We start from the raw sequence: 10066 nt of genomic DNA, 5'->3' as shown, positions 1-10066 counted from the left end.
AAGCCATGCCAGACTAGCTTCTCCATTTTATGTACGGTATTCTAATTATTAGATACATAATCTCCCTCTCTAAACTGAAGGTGCCTCCAGGGAAGTTACCATTGTCTACTTTTGTATTCTGGTGTCTATCATAATGCCTGGCACACGATAGTTTCTCAATAAACATGTGTTTAAATCTTTAAAAAAAATTTTAAAAAAAATAGTATCCTACCTCAACAGAGCAACTCAAGGTCTTTCTCCTTTGGGCCTGAGGATCTCTCAGAGGTTAAGGGGGCTGCTCCAACTCACACACAACCTGGAAGTCAGCCAGCATCCCTCAAGTATAAGAGAACAGGAACCAACAGATGGTCAGACTTTCCTTCTGGTGTACAACTATGGGAAGGATTCTCTGTGTTTCATGGAACATCCCAGTGGAATTAAAGCACTGTTGCCTACAACAGTGACCTTGTTATCCCTTCATATTGTTACTGGCTCTTACTCTTTTATTTCACTGCTGATTTCTGGGACTGCCTCTTTTTTTTTTTTTTTTAATTTTTTTTTTTAAGACTCTATTTATTTATTTGACAGAGAGATCACAAGTGGGCAGAGAGGCAGGCAGAGAGAGGGGGGAAGCAGGCTTCCCTCTGAGCAGAGAGCCCGATGTGGGACTCTATCCCAGGACTCTGAGATCATGACCTGAGTCGAAGGCAGAGGCTTAACCCCTGAGCCACCCAGGCACCCCTGGGACTGCCTCTTACTAATCCACCTGCAGCCAAGTTTTCATCTCAGGCTCTGCTTTCAGGACACCCCATTCATGAGAAAGATGCGGTACTTACACTAACCTCTGAGTAACTATGAATTTTCTACGAACATTAATAAGGGAACAGACATGAGACCTCAACATTTAGCGCACATGGGTGTGGAACAAGAATGATAAAATGAACTATGTCTGGAAGAAGAGAAAGCTTGGACTTTTGTTATCTTACCGTAACAAAAATTTCTGATAACTTCTTAAGGACAAGGAAGTTGGAAATAATGTCACAAATCAGTACATAAAATCTGTTGTATATGTTCATATGTGTAATTGTGCACCATAGAGTATGTAATATGAGTGAAGTCATTTTCAGCTAAAATGTTTAGTAGCTTCCTAAAAAGTCTCTAGTCCAAGATTTCTTCTCAGGTATTATCATTGTTCAATTTCTCAAATCTAGCTAATACTGCCGATGGGATTCTGATGCCCAGAGCAAACAAAGCCAGGGATATTTGACAAACTCAGTAAGAATTTAAAAATGAATGACTGATTGGTTCTTTAATAAGGTAATCTGTCCTTGAGTGTAAACCCATTTGCTTGGTTCTCAAACTACAGGTAATGCTGGACTAAACAGTGCCAGGAGATGTGCACCTTACACAAGTGAGATTTCTTATTATCCAACTCCATTTCTAACTAGTGAATGTGGGCATAGAGATAGAACTAGGTCATGTGGGCAAAATCAATGCTTCATCTCATTGAAAATGGTGAAAGCAGCAACCACAAAATGACCAAACAATTGCTCCTTTTACAGCCCATCCCTGCTTCTAACATGCCCAGCCATGTTTCTGAAGGACGATGAGCCACCTGTGAGTGGAAAATGTGGGAAGAAGGGAACATGTGGCCTGGACTGGGAACACCTATCTCATGGAAACCCACATTGGCCAACCAGAACGCGTTTGTGGTTGCTGCTCTCCACAAATCCCAGTATTAGTTCGAGTGAGCAGGTGGGTGAGAAGAATAAAGGAGAAAGGAGGTTTAAAGGCAAACTTCAACCAAAGATACTACATGATTTTCTTTTTGCTTCATAAACAAATTAAACTGATTTTGTTAGCTAGAAAGATACAATACTACAAAAATTTAGAAACTAAGCAATAGTCCTTTGTTTATATCTTTATGTTTTTAACTGCATATTTAAATAGAAATCATCTTAAAATTTAAAAAGCATATCACTATATTAAAGTTTTTGATGGCAAAAATCTTATATTGCATCTCAATTTTTTTTTCAAACAGTATTTATTTCTTTATGTCTTCATGTCTAAAAGCATGTTTCTTTAAATGGCATATACTTAAATCTTGTTTTGGTCAAATCTTACATACCTTTTCATCTCTTTTTAGGTCATTTACACTTAGTATAATTATCAATATGTTTGTGTGTAAGTTTACCATATTGTTACTTACTACCCATTGCTCTCACCTATTCATCATTCCTTTTTTTTTTCCTGCCTTCTTTTGTATTAATTGATGTTTCTCAAAAGGCCGCTGTAGAGGAATGATGGTTGGAATGTTTAGCTGAAACATAGAGTAGGGCAAACTATGGAAAACTATGTTAGTACCACTTCTGAATACACAAAGAGATTTCCCACAGGATCCTAACGCATTGCATTGTTTTATATTTGCTTTTGAGAGGAAAGGTTTAGAGTCTTGCAGTAAGTATGTCTCATCTGTTAGGTACAGCAATAATCCATTAATCCTTTCACTTTGCCAAGAAAAGAAAAACTGTTACACAATCACTGTCCAGAAGTTAGCCTGTTACCTGAGATTTTTCTGGAACAGAAATCCTAGATGTCTAGAATCGGATTAAATAGTCAACAAATAATAAATCATTTTCTTAAAAGATTATATTTGTTTATTTTTGTGTGTGTGTGAGAGAGAGAGAGAGAGAGAGAGAGAAGCAGCACAAGCAGGGCTGGGGGAGGGAGAGGCAGACTCCCAGCTGAGCAGGGAGCCTGATGGCAAACTAGGACCCTGGGGATCATGACCTGAGCCAAAGCAGATGTTTAACCAACTATGAGCCACCCAGGCACCTAATAAATCATTTCTAAGACTACTGATACTCATTTACACATTGCTTTTTGTTAAGAGGAGAAAAAAAAAAAAAAAAACAATAGTGGAGAAGTGTGGATGAGCATGAGATACTCAATTTTCCATACCTTATTTTCAAATATTAAAGAGATATAATTACTTTTAAGAAAACTTTCAAGTATCTAATTTTATAGATAAGAAAACTGAAACAAAGTAATTAAAGAATCAAAATATATCAACTTAGGAGGGTACTTGTTATTCCTTTAATGACACTCTAGTACAGCATGAGAAATACATAAACGGAGAAAGATCAAAGATGAAAATACACAGGTGAGATGCATCCAGTCACTTAAGTCAAAAAAGTAAACTTGCTGCTCAAGAGCCCTGGAGACAAAGAATGTATAGATCCTCACCCAAGCCAAGGGGGACTCCACACTGACTGGATCACAGTTTATAAGGCATTCCTAAAATATGTGCATATTTGGATGCCCTTGATAATAAAAAATTTTAACACACTTAAATATTTGAAAATTTGGAATCAAAACATAAATAGAAAAAGAAAATAAGGGCCATGCATGGAAGGAACAATCATTTCACTGGGCTCACATATTTTTTGCTTCTATTATCACCAAAATGCCAACCAGCCTCCAAAAATATCTAAGTCTCCCATAATTCCTTAGGAATACCAAACCTTAGCTATGAAGGCCTGACTTGAATGTATCCATTATCTTTGGTTAGATATTTTACCCATACTAGTATAATGTTAAAATACTAACAGATTTCTTTGTTTCAAAATTTCCCCACCAGTTAGAAAATGGTAAAAGTTTTGGCTAGGCCCAGCCCTCAGACAGAGGAAGATGTTCTGTGGCAGACAATTTCTTGGTTTTGTATTCCAGCATGGACTTGAGACTCTCAAAGTAGAAAAACTGTCTCGAAGGCTGCATTCGTTTTCTAGGGCTGCCATAACAAAACACTGCAGACTGAGTGGCTTAAACAACGGAAATTTATCTCTCACAGTTCCGGAGGTTAGAAGTCCCAACATTAAGATGTCAACAGGTTTGATTTCTCCCGAGGCCTCTCTCCTTGGCTTGCAGACCACTGCTTTCTTGCTGTGTCGTCACATGGTCTTTCTTCCTCTGTGCGTGACACCCCTGGTTCTCTCTTTGTGGGTTCAAATTTCCTCTTCTAAAAGGACATCAGTCAAAATGATCAGGTCTGCCCTAGAGCTTCATTTTAATTTGATCACTTCTTTAAAGGCCCTATGTCCAAAGAGAGCCCCTACAGCCCCTCAAGTTAAACACAGTCATTTGAGGGAAGCACAACTCAGCCCATAACAAATGCCAGGATACATCTGTTTTTTCAAGTTCTGGGCTTTCTGCAAGAAAAAAGTTAATTATAAAAAGTTTTTTTAAAGTTGGTTTCAGAATAGATACAAAGTATATGTCTCAGAGTTGCCAAAATTTAGGAAATAAAAATAAAGTATGTCAATTTATATTTGAATTTCAGAGAAACAACAAATAGTTTCTTTAATATTGGGTTTCATGGGATATTTGGGACATTCAAATTTAATTAGGCATTCAATATTTTATCTGACAATGTTAGTCCCAGAAAACAGGATGGGCAACATTAAAGTAGATCATTTGTATGGCTCTCAGAGGAAGAGACCCTACACCCTATCGCATTATGAGGTTAAATCCCTCCCATGAGAAACAACAGAAACCTCCACATGAGTTTGAGGATCCAAAAGCAGAGTATTTCGTTCTGCATTCTGAGAGAAAACTGCTTTAAGGAGTGTCCTGTGGTAACAGAGAGCCATAACTCGAGTAGAAACGGTGGCTCCCATCCGGATAGAAGGGGTCTGAGGTAACCACCCCACCTTTCCACGGCGAAATACAGACCCTCCTTTGCTGTGGCTTCAAAGCCAAAAGCTTTCTGTGAAGGTTTCCTGGGACTCCTCAAGAGAGAAGAGGTTGAATGAGTGTGGAATGGCAACCTTAAAATGGTCTCATGGTTTGGATCAAAGCTAAAAATTTTCAGGACGATGCTGTAAGTAGAGATACTGTAGAGTTTAATGCAGCAGTCATAGATGCTGACAGGGTGGATGCCGTGGCCAGAGGTAACCAAACACTGACAGGGATGGAGAAGCAGATGTATGGATGTCATTAGCCAAGGACCAGAAGTCTATTCCTGGACTCGCTGACGCTATGTTAGCCCTGCTGCAATTTAGAACCACCACGCCTCCCAGAAAGACAGCAAAGAAGAAAGAAAGACTGACAGTCAAAGAGAAATTCAGTTTAAACCAGAACTAGCTGAGTTCACCTTGAGTTTATCCGCATTGTACTTCTAACTTAACTGCTGATGAATCAAGATTCCCCATAATACACTATTAGATTGTTTGAGTCTGACCCTAAAACACAACATGTCTTAACCAATTAAATTTCAATCCACTGCTATATCCTAAGAGATCTTGCTGAATCACAATTCTGCCATTTGGTATTTTAGCTCTCTCTGCAAGAGGGACTCATTTCATATTTTACACATTTAATTATTTATTGAGATACAACCTTAATGAGAAGTTTCCTGAATCGAGATACCACCTTACACCTGTTGGAATGGCCAAAATCAACAAGACAGTAAACAGCAAGTGCTGGAGAGGATGTGGAGAAAGGGGAACCCTCTTACACTGTTGGGGGGAATGCAAGTTGGTGCAGCCACTTTGGAAAACAGTGTGTAAATTCCTTAAGAAATTAAAAATAGAAATTCCCTATGACCCTGCAATCGCACTGCTGGATATTTACCCCAAAGATACCGATGTAGTGAAAAGAAGCGCCATCTGTACCCCAATGTTCATAGCAGCAATGGCCACAGTCACCAAACTGTGGAAAGAGCCAAGATGCCCTTCAACAGACGAATGGATAAAGAAGATACGGTCCTTCTATACAATGGAATATATTGTGCCTCCATCAGAAAGGAGGAATACCCAACTTTTGTATCAACATGGATGGGACTGGAGGAGATTATGCTGAGTGAAATAAGTCAAGCAGAGAGAGTCAATTATCATATGGTTTCACTTACTAGTGGAGCATAGGAATAACACAGAGGACATGGGGAGCTGGAGACGAGACGTGAGCTGGGGGAAATTAGAGGGGGAGATGAACCAGGAGAGACTGTGGACTCTGAGAAACAAACTGAGGGGAGAGGGGTGGGGGGCTGGGTGAGCCTGGTGGTGGGTATTAAGAAGGGAACGTATTGCATGGAGCACTGGGGTGTGGTGCATAAACAATGAATCTTGGAACACTGAAAAAAATGAAATTTAATTTAAAAAAAGAAATAAAACTAAACTTAAAAAACTAATTACTATACCTTCAAAAAAAAAAAGTTTCCTACCAAAAAGAAATAAAACTAAACTTAAAAAACTAATTACTATACCTTCAAAAAAAAAAGTTTCCACCACATTCTCTCCTTCCAACATCCAAAACAAATACACCCACACACAAAAATAAAATAAATATATACACACACAAAAACCACAGTAAAATTTCTAAGTAAGCGTCTCTTCTTGCAGCAAGAGCAGAAAGGGAAAGTAGAAAATCACTTTGTTTTTTATTAAGAAACTGAAGGATTTTTAAATTACTAAAAAAAAATCAAATGAAAAATATTCCTAATGCAGAACTACTGCCATCTTAAGGCCACTGCCCAGTATTACAAATCAGCCTTGGGTCCTATTCAGCTAGAAGACTAATATTTAAGGGCTACGGAGATTAATTTTTAAGCATTTAAATATTTTATCTTTTTTTCAAATTACTAAATAAACTTTATTGCTTCCCTGTAAGCAAATTATGGGATCCAGGGAAGATGTGGCGATTAAGTTGTACAAAAAGTTAACATTACAATGTTTACTTTGGAGTATTTAGAAAAACACTTTTTTAAAATATGGTCTTTTTTGGGGGGATCAGGAAGAAAAAGAATCTTAAGCAGGTTCCACGTCCAGTGCCAAGCCCAACGACGGCCTTGATCTCACAACCCTGAGATCATGACCTGAGCTGAAATCAAGAGTTGGAGGCTTAACCAACTGAGCCACCCAGGCACCCCGGAAAAACATATTTTCAACTAACAAAAGAATAAACAAACAAACCTCTCCCTGCCCCCAAATAACAGTTTGGTAAATAACATTTATTATGTAGACATCAAATTGCAGTATTTTAAATTCACAAAAGATCACTTTGTGAGTTTTTTTTTTTTTTAATATTTTATTTATTTATTTGACAGAGAGAGATCACAAGTAGGCAGAGAGGCAGGCAGAGAGAGAGAGGAGGAAGCAGGCTCCCTGCTGAGCAGAGAGCCCGATGCGGGACTCGATCCCAGGACCCTGAGATCATGACCTGAGCCGAAGGCAGCGGCTTAACCCACTGAGCCACCCAGGTGCCCCTGTGAGTTATTTTAGAGTCTAAAACAAGCTAGCTGATCATAAATTATTTAGGTAAATAAAAGTAAAAGGCACACCTAAGGTTAAAGTCGCTAAGTTACAGTATTTACTGTATTAAAATATAGGTCTATTGATATAGGTCTAAATATAGGTCTATTCACTGTATTAAAATATAGGTCAGTAGTAATGATGAAATTCAATCCTAGAAAATCAGCAAAAATATAACTTATTCTGAGCATTTCTACATTATTTCATAACTTTTGCGTGAAAAGGAAAACTCCATACATAGAATACTAAAAAACAACCTAAAATTTCACAACATAGTATTAACATTATACTCAAATAAAAATACCAAGATCCTGAAAACCAACAAATAACCTAAGCAAAAAAAAATTAAGCATAAGTTCATGTCATTTAGGGATCTTTCAAATGCAAATACTATTTACTACAATTGACCCAACAACATTGGTTGGGGTCAAATCTCCCTACTGAATGTCTTAGTTTGCTGAGACTGCCATAACAAAATACCACAGACTTGGTGGCTTAAAGAGAAAATTATTTTCTTACAGCTCTGGAGGCTGGAAGCACAAGATCAAGGTGCCAGTTGGGTAGGTTTCTAGTGAAATCCTCCTTTTTTGCTTGCAGACTGAACCTTCTCCTTATATCCTCACATGGGATTTCTTCCATGCCTACGATGTATTTGGTGTCACTTCTTTGAAATCATCATATTAAATTAGGGCCCTACTCTTATGACCTCATTTAATCATACTCAAAGTCCCTATCTTCAAAAATAGTCACATTGGGGCTTAGGCTTCGATATATGAATTTGGGAAGGGAGGGACAATTCAGGCCACAACACTGATATACTTAATATTAGCACTCAAGGAAACAGAAATGAATTGGTCTAAGAACATGGAACTCTTGATTGATTGATACTAGAACAGCTGTGGTATTTTATCAGTACCTGTGATAGAAGTTTAATGTATTAGAAAAAAAAGTAAATATTTTTATTTGAAAATAAGCCCTATGAAGAAAAGTGAATGTATTTAGGTTCAGGGTTAGGTAAGGAGTCGGGGGTGGGAGAGGGAACCATCCCACATGTTCTTAAAGGAGTTAGAACAAGGTTTGAGCTATAAGCCAGGAAAGGTGACTAAGCTCAAGGAGGAGTAAGAGCTCTAGGGATGCCTGGAGGGTATTGTTTCCTAAATTCTCCCACAAAGTGTAAATGCCTAGAGTCTCTAGCAGAGAGCTCTTTGACAGGACTTGAGGAATCTAAGACATGTCACTTAGCAAGTAGAAATGTCTGTTGTTGAGCCTATCCAAGTCTAAGGGCCAACCCCAGTCCGAGGGACACTTACATCAGGAAAAACCATCCTTTTCGTACTCTTCCCTTGGGCAACAAATGCCCTTGTACATTTATATTACTAAGGGAACTCCCTAAAGTGTCTACCCTTCAGGGAAACTTGTGGCCTTCAGTGTATAGTCTACCTGGCACTTTGACATTGGCAGGCCCACTGCAGGGGGCAAAGAGGAACGCTAACATCAATGCTTCACGGACAAAAGAGTCATAAAGGGAAATATGTACAAACTGTGAATCAATCCAGGCCCCTCTTTTTGACTCACAGACATTAAAAACATGGCTGCTGGACTGTGACCATACCAGTCAGTGAAGAGCTCAATCTTCTTGAGGTTTCTTTCCTCTTCCTATTCCAGAGAGATCTGTTTGGGGCTTTTAAGAGTTATAATGGAACAAGTATTCAATTTATTCAAATGGGCCCACTAGGTATAATAAGTGTCTTACCTAATTGAATTATTTATTGCACTAAATTAATCCCCTGATTGGTCTATTGGCCTCATAAGGGTTAGTATTTGTAAGGGTTAAATGTAATTCTCAATGAATTATATCTTCATTATGTCATAACTATTGATTTTTTTTCCATTGGACAATGTTCCTTTAAACTTAACACATAAGAAATACAAAGGTAATGAACTTACATTTTCTTTTTTAAATTTATATTGTATTTTCTCTTTTAAATAATTTTAAAGATCTCCAAGACCTAGCCTTTCATATGGGTTCTCAAAGTGAAATACCTTAAGCAATACTGTATATAACTTTTCTCCTGTACATCTAAAATCATACCAGCTATACACAGTCCGTGAGAGAATTCAGTTTATTGTCGAACCATTTTGTGCTCTATAAATCTTAAAGCCATCTGTTTGCAGAAAGTTTTCTGCTCTGTAGCATGTTCTATCAACTTTCTGCTGTCCTTTCACAGAAAAATTCATCCATATTTTTAAAAAAATGATAATCAAGTAACAAAAATAGCCAACGCTGATTCCTTTAATCAGTGTCATTTTGCAAAAATGGTCCTTCAACTTCTAATAAATTTCTTTTCTAATGCACTCCAGAAGGGGAGATAGTGAAAGGTCTTTTAACAACTTAGGGAGCAACGAAATATTCAAACCTTAGAGAGCACGTGGGCAACGAGAGGCCCCAATTCTAGGCTGTGTCAGAGGATATTCGTGAATAGAATTGTCGTCGCCATAACCTTACCTTATCCCGCACTAGAGCAAAGGGTCGGGTCTAACTTGACAGTGTCCTGTTTTCTGGGGCACCTTGAAAACGACGGGGAGCCCCGGTTAATTTTGTGGCAAAGGTTCTGCGTCCACGGGGACTCACGGGCACCCCCAGCTCCAGCAGAGGTGGAGGGGCTCGCGGCCCTCCCGCCTTCGGGACTGCGGGGCGGGGAGGGCGGCGGGGGGCGGCGGGAGCCCAGCCGGCAGCGGCCGGCCGCAGGGCGCCGAAGCGGCGGGGGCGGCGCGGGCAG

The 10066-nt window shown here is 38.9% G+C and overlaps 1 long non-coding RNA gene across 1 annotated transcript; it reads right to left on the bottom strand.

The window, feature by feature from the left end:
* Window positions 1-2670: 2670 nt before the first annotated feature.
* Window positions 2671-10019, bottom strand: LOC309864526. Its single transcript, XR_014311590.1, has 2 exons — window positions 9793-10019; window positions 2671-4187 (listed from the first exon to the last, which is right to left on the bottom strand). It is a non-coding gene; the product is annotated as an uncharacterized lncRNA (long non-coding RNA).
* Window positions 10020-10066: the final 47 nt, after the last annotated feature.

The sequence above is a fragment of the Mustela nivalis genome, assembly GCF_964662115.1.
Source record: "Mustela nivalis genome assembly, chromosome: 5".
Lineage (NCBI taxonomy): Eukaryota > Metazoa > Chordata > Mammalia > Carnivora > Mustelidae > Mustela > Mustela nivalis.
The sequence above is the reverse complement of the archived record's forward strand: the minus strand, read 5'-3'. Positions and strand labels throughout refer to the sequence as shown.